The sequence below is a fragment of the Pseudonaja textilis genome, chromosome 6 (genome assembly GCF_049901715.1).
Source record: "Pseudonaja textilis isolate UNSWEBS1 chromosome 6, rPseTex1.2, whole genome shotgun sequence".
In the NCBI taxonomy this organism is placed as follows: domain Eukaryota; kingdom Metazoa; phylum Chordata; class Lepidosauria; order Squamata; family Elapidae; genus Pseudonaja; species Pseudonaja textilis.
Genome location: NC_141995.1, coordinates 21,146,949 through 21,162,429, shown reverse-complemented (window position 1 = coordinate 21,162,429; position 15,481 = coordinate 21,146,949). Strand labels below are relative to the sequence as shown.

The following is a 15,481-nucleotide window of genomic DNA, read 5'->3' as shown; positions in this document are numbered from 1 at the left end:
CGCCTCGAGTCGCCATGGGCAAATAGGCAGCAATATTAAATAAATAAATAAACAAACAAACAAATAATAAATAAATGTCTCATGTTTGATGGAATTACCTACCTCATATTTAAATACTGTGGGTTTTTGGAGATACCCATGCTTTACCATTGAGGACTATTTATATATTTGTCATGAAAGTTGAAAACACTCAAATGGAAACAACAGCAACAAAATCTTTTCAGCTCTGGTTTCAGAAAAGTTCAAAAGAAAAAGCTATTCAATGAAACTCACCCTACAACTAATTGTTGTGTCTTCAGCATTTTCTGTTTATCAAGATATAAAAAAATTGTATGACTCAGTTGCTGCTAAGAAATGTATTTTCATAGGAGAATTTTAAAGGAATAGTTAACTTTATGAAAGGTTTTTTGTAATGATTTTTGAACTTTTTAGAGAAGAATAAACTACCTCATCTTAGAGCTGGTGTTGCTGACAGAGGCATTCATCCACAGGGAAGATAAAGGAAAAGAAGGCAATGACAAAAGTAGCATTGCAACATTGCAATGCAAGTTTTGACTTGTTTGTACATGCATATTTACATTGAATGTACATACAAAAGGGGAACTGATAGGTAGAATTGCAATGGTGCAATGCTGCTTTTATCAATATTATTTCTGGATCCTGCAGAGCCCTCTGAATTGTCATTTCATTCAGTTCCATTCAGGAGTCCTTGTGGGTATTTGGTTTCTTGCTCGTAAGGTTTTGGTTTTGGTTTACTTTTGCTATCTCTACCTTTTTTTTTTTTTTAGAATTTTCATTAGCTTTAACATGTGATCTGTTCTCAAGGAATTGTATAGGTATAAGTTGTCCTAAAGTGGTTCCATTACAGAATTGAACTGTTTATTACTGCATCTTCTTTTTAACATACATTTTGAAATAAGATGTCCACAATGTTCATAGATTTTACCCACGGATACGAAGCAGGCCAATTCAGTCTGATTAAACATATTATAAGCCATTACAGGCCTTGCCCATCAAGTAGAATTTCCTTGTTTCAAATCTCTGCTGTCTTCTTTAATTATCATGATGCAAAGCAGGATTTCCGTAAATACTCAGCTCTCTACAACCTCAAACAAACGTGCATGCAAAAATGTGCAACCCTAACATTAATAGCCAGAAATTTCTACTATAGACAGCTGAAATTATTTCTAGCACATAGTTAGGTTTAATTGAAATCAGCCTGGTTTGATGAAAGATGTATATGGTATGTAATAAGTTGAGAATGAGAATTAATTGTTAAGAATCAGTGGTGAAATAATTGTGGAGAGTTAAATGTTCTAAATATGAAAATCCTTCTGAATGTAAAAATACCTCAATAGGAATTCACTAAAGGAATAGCAGTTATATGGTTCTTTTCTATTAGTATAATATTTAAACGCAAGAAGTTCTCTGTCAGTTGAGACCAATGACAATGTATTCCAGAGGTCCAACCAAATTTATTTAGAAAGCTCACACAACCATCTTCCTCCACAGTTTCACTCAAACAGTAGGCAAATTATCCTACCTAGCATCCCAGGTGCAACAAACAGCCCTGAAACCATTAGTTACTCATAGCTACCTAAACTGGTTGTCATGGTTAGTGACAACTCCATACATCAATTATAGAAGCATCTATAAGATGTTCCATAGCCTACCTCTCAATCCCAGGGAATACTGACATTTCCAGTATTTCATATTATCACTCTTCATTCAGTTAATTCTGTTTCCCTTTAGCTGTTTAATCAGGTCATGGATTGAGGAGCCTAATTCTACTCTTCCCTGATCATCATTTAATCTCCAACCTTTCTTGGAATATCATGGGCAGGAAAATGAAGAACATGGATTCTTTCTTTTTGAAGTATCACTAAAATGAAGAATAACAATATGTCATAAAATATTTCAAATCATTTTAAAACTATTAGGATGGAAAGCATTAGGATGGAAAATAGGTTGAAAAATATAATATTTAAATATAATATTTAATCTCCTGATGCAAGTACAAAAACTAGTATGTACTAGTACTTGTAAAGCACTATAAAGCAGTTTACAAGTCTAAGTGTTACCTATAAGTTGGATCTACAATGAGCTGTAGTGTAGCCTTTGAAATATATAAATAATTTAATATACATTTAAATTTATTTATATATCACTAATTCATAATTGCAGCTCTGTGTAACTAATACCAAAATTTAACTTCATCAATAGTACATTTTAAACTAAAGTGGTATTTTAAAGTGCTGCCTATGTCAGGATTCTGGCAGTTACCCCAATTAAATCATGAGTCTCAAGCCAAACTTCCAAAACTAAACAGGATTTATTGGAAGTTAACATGTCAGCACTACATGGATGTAGCCGACTCTGAGATGCATAATTCACTGTCACCCCCAGCCCTCTGGATGTATCATAATTCATATTCTCCAATGAGACACATCCATAGCCAAAAGTCTTCAATCATGTTCTCCAGTTAGATTTTTGTGGGGCAGAAACTTGTCACCTAGTTACAATCTCTGAAAAGCTATGTATGGAATGCACTTTCGATTTCCAAGCTACTGCACTGTTCTTTCAAACCCCTTTCCCCCTTCCCTTTCTGTTGATAACTATAAAATGGCCATAGAAATGTTTTATGAGATGACAGCCTAATCCAATGCATGATGATTAATGTGCGAACATCATATTTCAGGAAAGTGTTCATAGGACTACTGCGTTATATATAATGTATTTATGTGCTGTATTTCAAATGTATTTCAATTACAATTGAGAGTTAGGTATGCACTGTCGTGGTTTACAAAATTAAAGTATTCAGATAAATAAAATAGCCAATAAATATAATAGCTATATTATTAATAAATAAATAATATAGCAGCTAGTTAACAGGCATCAACTAGCTGCTTAGATAGATATCTCTCTCTCCCTCTCTCCCTCTCCCGTCTGTTTTTGAAAACAGATTTGGTAAGTATAGCAGGTCAATTTTTAAAGACAAAAAGCAACATGAAACAATAAATTTTAAAAAATCCAGGCTTGCTTAGAAAACAAACTGCTGAAAAGAAGATGGATTTGCCCAGTGACTTTCCAACCCTCCCACTGGGAACTGGAATCTTCAAGACTCCCCTTCCCAAGTGGGCCCAATCTTGTCATTCCTAAATTCTCCCATTCAAATCCACAGAGCAGCACTGCCATAGAGTTTTGGCAGCAGCAACAGCAGATCATTGGCAAGAGAATAAAGTTTCTTACTGTACGGCAACCATCTTGGGGAGGAATCATAAATTTTGTTCTTTGGAAGATGTTTGTTTTTTTATGTAACTTCTCTAGTTGCTCTTTTGTTATTATAGTGAAGATGCTGCTATACACAATATTCCTACTTCTCGTTGCATGCATTGGAGTGGATAGTTACTAGACACTGTGTTACAGTCTCTGCTATGAATGCTGAAAGTGATGATCCTATGGGTGGATTTATTGATATATTTGTCAATCGAACAAATTTAAGTAGGCAGAAGCTGATGAAATCCATGATTCTGGATATTTCAGTCTTCGTATATTTCAGTAGATCAGGTGTGTTGTGTAGTACTGTTGACATGGATTCATTCAGTAGTTCTAGGTCTGTGGATGTAAAGAATGTTGTGACATCAAACAAAACTACAGTTTCATTTTCTATTTTTTAGGTCATTGATTTTCTGAAAACACTGTAGTGGGGAGTTGGTATAAAGTTTAGTTTTGGTTTTGGTTTTAGTTATAAGAACCTTGTTTTTCCTTTCAGCTATTAGCTTGACTTTAATAATAACTATTGTCACTTTTCCTGACTCCTCCCTCCCAATTTTTTGTTTTATATTTTTATTTGTTTAGTATTTTATCCAATGGAAAATTCCTGAAAGTCTCAAGTTACATAAAAAAAATTTCATTGCTATTTGTTTTTCTTTATGGTTACTTTTCTTTTTTTAAAGTTATTGCTACAGCACTGTAGCAATGTTCAGCATCTGTTTAATTTTTGAATAAAATATATATTTTATAACTGGAACCAGAAGCTGTATAAAGCACTAGATAAGCTTTAACTTGTGGAATACCCTGCAAATGAAAACTAGCAATCATATTATTTTTGTAGATGGAATACAAGTGACTGGTTTTCTTCTTTCACATTCGTCATATAGAGACCTTCATTTCAAAAGTGATATATTTAATAAATCAATAAAATATTTTATTTTTGAAACACAGACTCTGTATGGAATAATGATTAGTAGATTTTATAATTATAGCGGGAAACGTATTTATTTACAGAAAATGCACGAGAGGGATAGACAAGTGTATTTAGTGAAGTGCATCCTAACAGAGAAGAATCAAAGCATATTTGTTCTTTGTATGTATGCTTCAGAAGGAAATGAGCTCAGGTTAGCAATTTATTAAAGAAAGAGTATGATTCAGAGCAAATCCTTCTATCTATAGTATATTTAACTGTATTTCTATCTACAATATATCTAACTGCCACCTTGTAGTCTGTAGGCCAAGGTAGTATTGGCTCGTGCCATTTCTTTTGGATCTGCAACAAATCAAATATTCTGTATATAATTTACTCCATGATAACTGATTTCACTGGGGCTAAATCCTTGGAAAAAGTTTAATTACGTAATTGTTAAGAGTTGACAGTGACTTAATGGCATATTGTTACATTTCACTTGTCCTATCTATTTTAATGAGTAACCTGCATTTCATTTATTTCATAAACAAGCAAATATATCCTAGACCTAGAATCTAGATCAGGGGTGTCAAATTCGTGGCATCATGTGGCGTATAGGGACTTTTTCCCCCTTTGCTAAACCGGGCAGGGGCGGGGCCAGCACATGACACATCCACCCATGGGCCGTGAGTTTGACACTCCTGATCTAGATAAACAAATGAAATACTGCTGTAACTTCTATTTTCAAAGAAAACAGTAATTATATTTTCTAGAACAGCCAGCTTCTACATTTTACTTGCCCCTAATAATATCAGGATTACCAAATTTAATTTTTTAGCTGAAAAGAAAATACAGAAGAAAGCATAGAAAAAAATCATTATTTTCTCAATTAATATTTAAATAAAAGCGGAACCAGAAGAAAATAAATATCCTCATTATTTAGACCTAAGTTATCCAAAAGTATATACTGTATGCATGAGGCAGTTCTCAATAAATCTATATAATAAGCTAGACTTCTCCTTACTATTTAATCAAACTATCCAATCTTTCCCAAAGTCCAAATGCCAGATACAATGGCTAGTCTTTCTCCAACCCAGTAGGTCCTCCATTTGTTATTATCTAGCCGCTGGCTGAATGTTCTGGGAATTGTAGTTCTTTATAGCTGCAGGGCACTCTTGTGATGTTAGTGAAAGCATTTGCATTAGGTCCCCTTCTGTGGATAACTACAAAAGGGCAATCCATAACTTAAATGTGATTGAGACATTTAAATGGACAGGCAGCCTGCCCAGAAGCTATATAATCCTGAAAAGGTTTTGGCTCAACGATGGATACATTAGCATGAATTTAAAACTGTGTATGTGAGGTAACTGCTTGTGCTTTCTGTTCCTTCAATATCACCCCACCCCTCATACATAACATTTTCAAAATGAGATTCAGTTTTGGCCATACAGTTTCAAATTCAATGTCAAACAATATGCTGTCATTTATTTCTTTCTCCTAATTCATAAAGGTCATTAAATTACTAAACAATCCCCTTCCTTACATTTCCAACAGGTTCCAGTGATTCAGACTATTATATATTTCTTGGAAGACTACTGTTTGAAATTTCATATTTGAAATCAAAATTGCATGTGCACTAGAGATGTTCCTTGTGTTTGCAAAGCAAACATGAGAAATTGTTTTTATTCAAAAAGTAAATGAAATTTTTATTTTTGTTACTGACGTAAAAGAACAGAACTGGGAAAATATTAAACATGTCAAGTTTAACACAGTTGTACAGCTTGAGAAACCTCTGTGTCTAGTATTCTTTCACATATAATCAAAGCAAATAACATTTGTAATACCCAAAGGTGCTTTTTCAAGAGGCAACTGGACTTTCTGGTTTTTCTTTGGAGACGTTTTACTTCGCATCCAAGGAGCTTCTTAGGACTACCTCAGAGGTGGTATTTAGCAGGTTCTGACCAGTTCTGGAGAACCGGTAGCGGAAATTTTGAGTAGTTCAGAGACCCAGCAAATACCACCTCTGACTGGAGATTTTACAGTATCCTTACCCTGCCCTGCCCACCAAGTCATGCCCACAGAACCGGTAGTAAAAAAAATTGAATCCTACCACTATACAACATGACCTGGATGACTGAGAATCTCCAATCTAAACATTGGTAATAACTTATTATGTATCTCACATTTATTATTTTTAGGTATAACTCAAGGCAGCAAAGATATCCAACATTCCTACCTCCTCCTATTTGCCTCACAATACCACCCTGTGAGGTGGATTGGACTGAGAGTGATTGACCCAAAGACACCCAAGCTGGCTTTTATGGCTAATGTGGGACTTGAATTCATGGTCTGCCACTTTCTAGCCTGGTGCCTTAACTAACTCATCCAGGCTAAAACAAAATTAACCAGGCTAAAATGATAGCTGCAGCCGCAGAACTTCTAATATATCATTCATGTGATGTAAGCAACCTTTTCTGATGAAATGTTATTTTAAAATTTTCTATAAATTTACATAAGGGGCATAATTTGAGTTCTTATCTGTATTTGCAATGTCATTTTGAAACTTGATTCTAAAATTATAAAGGGAGGCACAAGAATCATAATTTTTAAATACTGGCTTCTTAAAGTGTTTGACATTTTTCTCCCTTCTCCAGGATAGACGCAAGCCCAGAAATGAAAACCTCCTAAAGAAGCTGCATGAGTGAAAGAATGAAATAAATCAGATCCTTTATGGGCCTGGGATTCCAGCATCTTGACTGTTTTCTGAAAATGGAGTCCTTTCTACCAATGACTTCACTTAGCAGATAATTCTATTTCTTGCTCCTGCTGGGACTCCAGAAGATTTTTTCCCTTCGATGCGCATGGTTTTGCCAATCTACAGCATTGAAAAGTCCTTTCAGGAATGTCTCCCCCGCAAAAGATCTCCACCTCCATTACTCAATGTTTTTTTAATCTTTTATCTATTTACAGGAAAAGACAGATGCTTTAATTAGGCAATCACACTGCCTAGGTAAGTGACACTTTAATTAGGCAATGACGCTGAGCCTTCTTTTCATCCACTAGAAAAAAACAAAACTTTTAACTTTTTAATATTTTAAATTGCATAATTCCAAGTCCATCATGGCAATTCATTGTGACACAAGATTAGGCTTCAGTTTTCTAATCATTCTCCCAGGGCCTTTTTGGTATTCAGGTTAAAGACTGGTATGAGGCATAGAACACCAATTAGATGTGTTACTGATCCCAGGCTATTTTAAATTGAATAGAAATAAACTTTCCTGAAGTTAATACAGTGTACCTCAGTATTCATCATTAATTAGTTCTGGGAGGCACAATGAGTACCAAAAATGGTGAGTACCAAACCAATTTTTCCCTTAATGTAGTGAGTCGCAAGGCAGCCATCATCAACAAGTTCTAGCTTGTGAGTCGAGTACCAAACAAATGATGAGTACTAGGACAAAATTTTCACATCAAAATGTGTTGAGTATCCAATTTGAAGTGTTTCAAAGCAATTGAGTACCAAGATACCACTGTATAACAATCCCAATTACTAAACAGACTTCTATGTAGAAAGAAATCAGGTTCATTTCCAAGCCAGGAATAAAGAATGCAGAACACAGGTAGTTACTTGAATCAGGTGAAGTTTATTCTAAGAGCACAATCAGCTTGTTTGAAGATGGACACCTGATCTCACCCCTGCAATCCCCTTATCTAAGAAAACATTTCCTTTGTTCCTCAAAAGTCAGCACAAATACTATCCTCTAGGACACGAGTGTCAAACTTGCTGCATCACATTGGCATCACGTGACATATCGCAACATTTTTGCCTTCACGGAGCAGGGGTCAGTGTGGCCTGCACGTGATGCATCTGGCCCATGAGCCGCCAGTTTGACATTCCTGCTCTAGAAATTTCAAGAAAGTGCAATTAGCTGGGTTTCCAAAAGGGAGGGTGCTGTGCTCAGGTATCCTACTGAGCTTGTGATTTCTGGTTATTTAACATTGAAGATGGAGCTGGCAATCTCTTGGTGGAAATGACCTTTTGTTATTTAATTAGTAGGAACTAGGACATCTTGGAAGGAACGTTCACCTGAGACTGGCACTTCCAGCTACAGTTTTAACTTTGTGTCAAGCCTACTGCAATTTCTCATCTTTTATACTGTAATTTGCAACTTTTTGCCATGAAAACAGTAGAAAGACTATGGACAGGGGAACACTAAATGGGCTCTTAAGCTTGCACATTTTATGAATATGTATGACTTATATTTTATTAACCTGATGTTTTATTCTTCCAGTGTTATGTGAAGTAATGTTACTTTTTCCCTCTATAATGGTGTTTACCACCTTTATAATGTTATTATAAAGCTGGCTAAACTTTGTGTACTAGCCAATACGTGAATGAAATTTATATTCTGGCTTTTTTTATTGTTATAAAGGCAGTTACTCCCATTTGTTTTAATGTGTCTGGACTTACAGTTTCTGATTCTTCTGTTTTCAGTTTTTACACCAAGTTATATTGTCTTGGATATGTCAGTTCATAATCTGTACATGATCTATTAACTGAAAGATTTTATTTATGTTTTCATACATTTATTTTTATTTTTGGGTTAGAGATAAGTGACCCATCTTTAGGGCGTGTCCAATTTTTCAACTTTTAATTTCAAAAAATTAGGGATGCTCAAAAGTTGTGACACGCCTTGGAGATTGTAAAGATATTTTGGTTACTTTATTATAATTTAAATATGCTTGGCAAGTAACTACATAAATATCGTAACTTTTTAACAATTTGTTTGATTACATGATTCTTGTGAACTACTTTGGATTATTTACACACACACAAAGAGAGAGAGAGAGATGAATATAATATAAAAATCATTCATGTCTTTAATAGGAGAGTCTTTGAGTAACAAGCATTATCCATTTCTTTGTCAGCCTTTTTTCAAAATGCAGCTACATTTAGGCCTAGAATAGCTGTATAATTATAGCATTTTTACAAGCAAGTATTTTCTGCAAGTGGTAATTTTCATACTACCCAATTGTCACTTAATGTGCACTTAAAAGTCAGAGTTGCATATAGTCTACAATACTGTTCAAGCTTTGAGAGATAAACTGAATTTATCTCATAATGAAATTATCCAAAACATACTATGTTATCTATAAAGAATATGTAAAATTACAGGATTTCTTTAAAAATACCTTTGTAGCAAACATTAACTAGATTGTTCAAATTTCCAAATCCAGATTATGAAATCAATCAGTTATACCCTTAGCAAAAAATTTATTTTCAAGCTCTATTTGGTTGGTTAGAAGATGAAAAGTTATATAAATGTTTTAAATTATAACAAAATTTAATATAGCTTGAAAGTAAACTTGAATTTGTGCTATCTTTATTTATTCAGCCTGTGTTTTTCTCATGTATTTTACTTTTAAGGTAAAAGATCAGATTTTTGTGTGTGTGTGTTATACAGTTGAATCTTTTGTACAATAGGTTTTTCTGGGAAAACTAATTTTAAAAATAAGTTACTTGAAAAAAAAACAAGACAGAAGTCTCAGATTTTCTGAGAATACAATAATAAGGCAGGTAATTCCATTTGGGAAGGAATTATTATGATAGCCTAGTCTAATGAAGAATAAGTATTGCTTATCCCAATGCATATTTACTCTGAATAGTTCTACTGACCTCAGTAGATCACTCCCCAATATAATGTCTCAGACTCAAAATTCTCATTTGGCAGTATGCAGTATAGAACTATTGGTTAAATCCTAAGGATTTAATGTAGAAAAAATATTATCCATGTCTTATAAAAATAGAAAATACAGCTTCCTGTACCCTAACAATATTTATGTAGTTGTTCCAAAAAGTTATTTGGGAAAGTAGAAAGAAAGGTAGACATGCTATATCAGCCACCCCCAAAGACAGGTCAGAAATAATGGGATGAGAGAAAGGAAATTGGTTGGAAACAACTATCAGTCTTCTAAACATATTCCACAATTGCAGCCAGTTGATATGATTAATTTCTCTGTGTTGAATAACCCTCGAGAGATGAAAGATGCATTACTCATACATATAGCCAATGTTTTATAGGTTTCCTATGAACATCAGCTTTGTGTAAATTGTATTCAGAGGATCCCTATCCCACAATTGCAAGCATAAAAACAAGATTTGCAGTCTAAAATGTCTTGAAATATAAAATATCTTCAAATTTACTGCTAAAGATTTATTTCTATTCATTTAAAAGCTGCTTGAAATAGTGATATACTTATTATCAGTTATTTAATCCAACAATGGCATTTTATTCCAGTATAAAACACTGACAATAAAATGTAAATCTTCACAGGGCCAATAAATAATAGATAATGTGAAGGGAACCCCCTGTATTGCATAAGATTTTGTTTTTCAGGTTTTCCCAAATTACAAAGAGCCTTTTATAAACATATTCTCTTGTCAAGTTTCTCCCATCAATTTCTTATCCATCAGCTGAAAATGACAAATTTCATTATCTTGTTCATTCCAATTGCTTTTTTCTCTCACAGACTATTAGGATTTAATCACCCCCCCCTCCTATTTTAACTATAGTTAATCAAAATTAATTACCAAATCACTAAACTCATATCATATCCTGTACTTCTGTCTTAAAACAGCAACCAAAAATAGGATGGAAATTGTAAGCTATGTTTATAAGCTGTTTATAATGATGTCATAGGACAACCTGTTGCTTTACTATATTTTTTCAAATTCATATTAATAAAGCTAATACATGTACGGCAACCACCTGAGAAATGAACTACTGAATATACTTTGGATTAACCTCTGAATTCAATGAAGCTATTTATCAATAAACAAGTAACACTTCTCTGTTAGTCACCATTTTCTCTGCTCTTTCTCCCTGATGTATTTTTTAATTAGCTTTCGATAACTGAAGTTATCCTCATATCTGGCTGTAGTGTACCCTCAGAAGCAAAAGACAAGCATAAATACCTATCTCCCAAATCAAAATGCTTTTTCTTCAAAAAAATAATAGAAATCAAAACATCTGATTTTTCTACAAGACTATGTGGTACATCTGTTCAAAGAAATACACAAGAAAAAGAGACAAAGTTGCTAGTCATAAAATGCATCATTCGGTTACTTAAAATAAAATACAGCTACTCACTGAAGAGCTTGGCTAGTCTTCCCCACACTGCAATACCTCTTAACAGAAAAGAGTCCTTCAGCCTTTCTTGCAAACAATGTCAAAGACAGAAAGCTTCTGTAGTGCAGCCTCTTTTTTTTTTACTGTAATCCATGTGTTTCATTCCAGCCAGTCCTTGCTGACCACACAACACCGCATGATTTCCCTTGAATATAAGAATGCCTTCAAATCACACCAGTTTTTGGCAGTCACTGATTCTGGCTCTGATGAACTGCATCTGGGAGGAAGCAGCTTGTCTGAATGAGAAAGCAAGTAGGCTGTTCCTTTTCTCTCCAGTTTTCAATTTGGGGGGGGGAGGGATCCTGTGATAGAAACAGGGATATTTATGGACTCCAGTGCTTCATGGATACCAGTTTGGTGCCTAGTAGACATTCCCCCTAATCAAATTTCCACTTACCATATATATTATACATGTGGATTTTTACTGGGCAAGTTTCCACATAAAGCTGTTGGATGAACACTTGCTTTTTAAAAAGGTTTACTGAGTAAGATTCAGACTTGGAATCTGAGCATGCTACGGTGTCCAGGATTATCTCAATTTGAATTGTATGGCTTGTGAAGCTGAACAGTTGAAGAGTTTACTCATTAAAGCTCCATACACAGCAACATCACACAGATATATATATTGTATAGCTTAACCACAGATCCGGGAAAGTGCCCTTTGAGAACAGATTACTCCAGAGGATAGAATATATTCAAGATGTCAGGATTATAGTACAATTTTGTAAAATATATAGGGGTGCCAAAATATATAAACACCGATTTTACAATTTTTAATCTTCAAATTTTGTGTGAACCCACGTGAGAACAATGTCTCAGGACATTTCAGTCATGTTGGTTGTTTTCTTTATTCTGGAGTATCACAAATAATCTCACCAAAGTCATGTGTGCTGATGTTAACATGCCCTAAAACAGGAGTGTCAAACTGGATGTTTCACACACAGGCCATGCCCACCCCAGCTCCACAAATGAAGAAAATGTCACAAAACATCATATGACAGCAAAGTGATGGTGTAAGTTTGATACCAGGCCCTAAGAATTTGTTACAGGGTCCTCTTCAGCAGGGGTCTCCAACCTTGGCAACTTGAAGACTTGTGGACTTCAACTCCCAGAATTCCTCAGCCAGCTGGCTGAGGAACTCTGGGAATTGAAGTCCACAAGTCTTCAAGTTGCCAAGGTTGGAGACCCCTGCTCTTCAGTATATATGAGGCTTCCTTAGCAATTAAGCCTATGTAGAAAACATTTCCCAAAAGGCAAAAAGCTTGAAAATCACTATTCCAGTTTGAAGTTGTAGACTAGCAAAGAAAAGAACTTTGTTGAAAGTCTATTTTTAAAAAAAAAAAACATTCAGGGTATTGTTACTCCAAATGAAATCAGTGATGCTTCCATTTTCGGTGTTCACAATTGTATCCTAGTAAAAGACAGTAAGGACTGAATTCAGCAATGCTAGCTTGTCATTAAACATAATTTAGAACCACACTATAAATTAAGAGTCAAGCAACTGCTTGCTTAATTTGTTTAAAATTAAAAATAAACCTTTGCCATCTGTGCATATATGGCAACGCTTTTTATTGTTACTTGTTTTCTGTTAAATAAAATCAACAGTGCAAATTTTTCAGAAATCATAAAGTAACACCTACATGATGTAATTTCTTTTAAAGACATTTAGGCTGAGCACATACTAAACACTGTTTTCATTGGCAGCATCTATACTATGAACCATTTTCATATAGAACGCAGATTGGTATTCTTCCCTAATAGAATTTTACTAGAGGAAGAGAAATATGCTTACGCTTCTGACTATTCAACAGTAGACCAAAATACTGCATTTTTCTGTATATAAGATGCTACTTTTTCTTTCAAATATTTAATTGAAAATGGGGGGGCATCTTATTCCACAGGAGGCCAGAGGAGAAGGCAACACATGCCTGATGAGCCTCTGTCTTATATGCAGCTCTATCATTCCTCTTTATTGTAGTTGTTTCCTATATCACATTGCCAATCTAGCTTTCATCTCTATTATTCCATCCAATAGCATGCATTTCTTATTCTTGTATTACTCACTCTAACAAGATGGCTTCTTCACAGCAATGGCTTAAAATGTGCTTATTACAAGAAACTACATGAAATATGGCATCATATAGACTGAAAAATACGGATACATTTAATGCTACTTTTTTTTCCTAATGCAAGTTTCATTGGAAAAACAAACATCACTTTATTTAAAAAGAATTATCTAAGTATGACCAATTAAGTTGCTTTACATAGTTTAATTACAGAAATTTGTTTTTTGTAATATTATTTGCATGTTTCTAGTGTTAAACGGAGACTAAATTTCTATCTACATTTCTGAGAATTTAAAATATCAATTTCTAAAATATTGACTGCATTTTAATTTGGTCTAGAAGAGCTCTTATTCATTTGCACAGCTCAGAAAGTTAGAAAGACCCATTTCGCTGAGTACATTAGCTACAGTCCTTCATGGAGTAGACCTTAAAAACTACTTATGAACTCTATCTTGGCGTCTCTTTTAAGAACAGCCCCAATCTTAAGTGATATAGAAAACATTCAACCAAGTGTTCATGAGGATGTAATGGTAGAACATATGACTCACAAAACCTGAATTCCTACCAGTACATTTCTGAGAATTTAAAAGATCAATTTCTAAAGTATTGACTACATTTTAAGTTCAGGAATACACTTTTACTCGTGTTTTCTTGCAACTTCTGAATTGCCTAAAACGAAGAAAAGGATTAATTCCACTGAATTCTAACTGGCTTGCCATATGCATTTTAAGATATTTTTAGTACTATCTTTTGAAAACCCATTTACCCAGATTTTTATCCATATGTCATTGGTTTTAGAATTTGGGAGATGTGTTTTAACTTTTGGGAAAACTGCTTTTAAATGAGAACTAGTATGGTTTGTAATTCAGATGGACTAGGGGCATGGAGACATACACTATCAGTCCTGGAAACTCATTGGGTGATTCTGGAGCAATCTCCCTTAGCCCAACCCACCTCACGGGTGTATTGTTGTGAAGAAAATATTTTCTTGAGTTCTTGAATAAAAGATGAGGTTACAATACAATAAATGCTGGAATTGGGATGCCTTTTACAATAAGGTGATTTTGGTTTTGTAAGCTACCTTCAGAATGCTTTGCCATGAAAACCTAGAAATACTTTATAAAATAAATCACTGTTCAGTGTTTTTTTGAATTTTAAAATGTTGCAGTTGATTTAAAATATAATTCCTGGCTAATACTCTTGTCTCCACAGTTCCAGGAAGCAACAGGAAACAGAAATACAGTTTTATGCCTTCCTTTGCACCAGGACCTTTTATTGTGGGGGAGAGGAGGACGGGGTTTCAAGTCAGTCTTGATTCCTGGCAACTTACTTTTCTAATCTCTGCCGTTTTCAGAAATAGTTTGCTATTGCCCGCTTTCTATTGGGAGAAAGAATGACTGGCTGAAGGTTACCTAGTATCTTTGTGTCTAAGGTGGGACTAGAATTCATGGTCTCCTGGTTTTTAATCTGATGCTTTAACTTACTTTTTGACTGATTTATCAGGATTATAGATTAATTAATATATTTGGGGAATAGAGAGAGCAATTTGCTGTCCCTTTATACAGAGTTAAGTGTCATCAAATGTTTCTTTTTATGCAGCTGTAAGTATGACCACACCCTATCAGATTTTAGGTATACTATCCATGAATTAGTGTTCATTCACTGAGGATAGTGTATGTGTATATAAGGGGGGGGGGGAGTAACAATATCTGAGGTTTTGATAATGTCTGAGCATTTGCACTTATGTTCATTTTTCATATTTGGAGATTTTAAAAGCTTATTAAGGATTCAACTGCATCTTGTAATACGAGCTTTTTATTCATGTACCAATAACAAGAAGAACAAAAAATCCCATCCAACTTCTTGCAGGTTTTGAAGCATTTAATGGAATTGTCCTTGATGAGAGATATGGAAGAAAATTCATTTCCTGTTAGCCTGACTCATGCTAATGGAGTTTTAGAGTGCAGCCTTTGCACTAGGTTCTTAATGACTTGTTGCAATGGAGATGGGAGAATCATCACACAGCAATGCCATCCTCTGGC

At 34.4% G+C, this 15,481-nt stretch overlaps 1 protein-coding gene across 2 annotated transcripts in view; it reads right to left on the bottom strand.

Moving 5' to 3' along the window:
* The window catches only part of ANK2 (ankyrin 2), a 276,460-nt gene that overhangs the window by 231,167 nt on the left and 29,812 nt on the right, over positions 1-15,481 (bottom strand). Inside the window, exon 1 of one of the 2 annotated variants that reach the window (XM_087935982.1) lies at positions 11,335-11,444. The exons of the other annotated variant lie outside the window; for it this stretch is intronic. The gene's annotated coding sequence lies outside the window, so the exon portion shown is untranslated. Of the gene's footprint in view, positions 1-11,334; positions 11,445-15,481 lie in introns of those variants that run through there. 2 annotated transcript variants of the gene reach the window in all.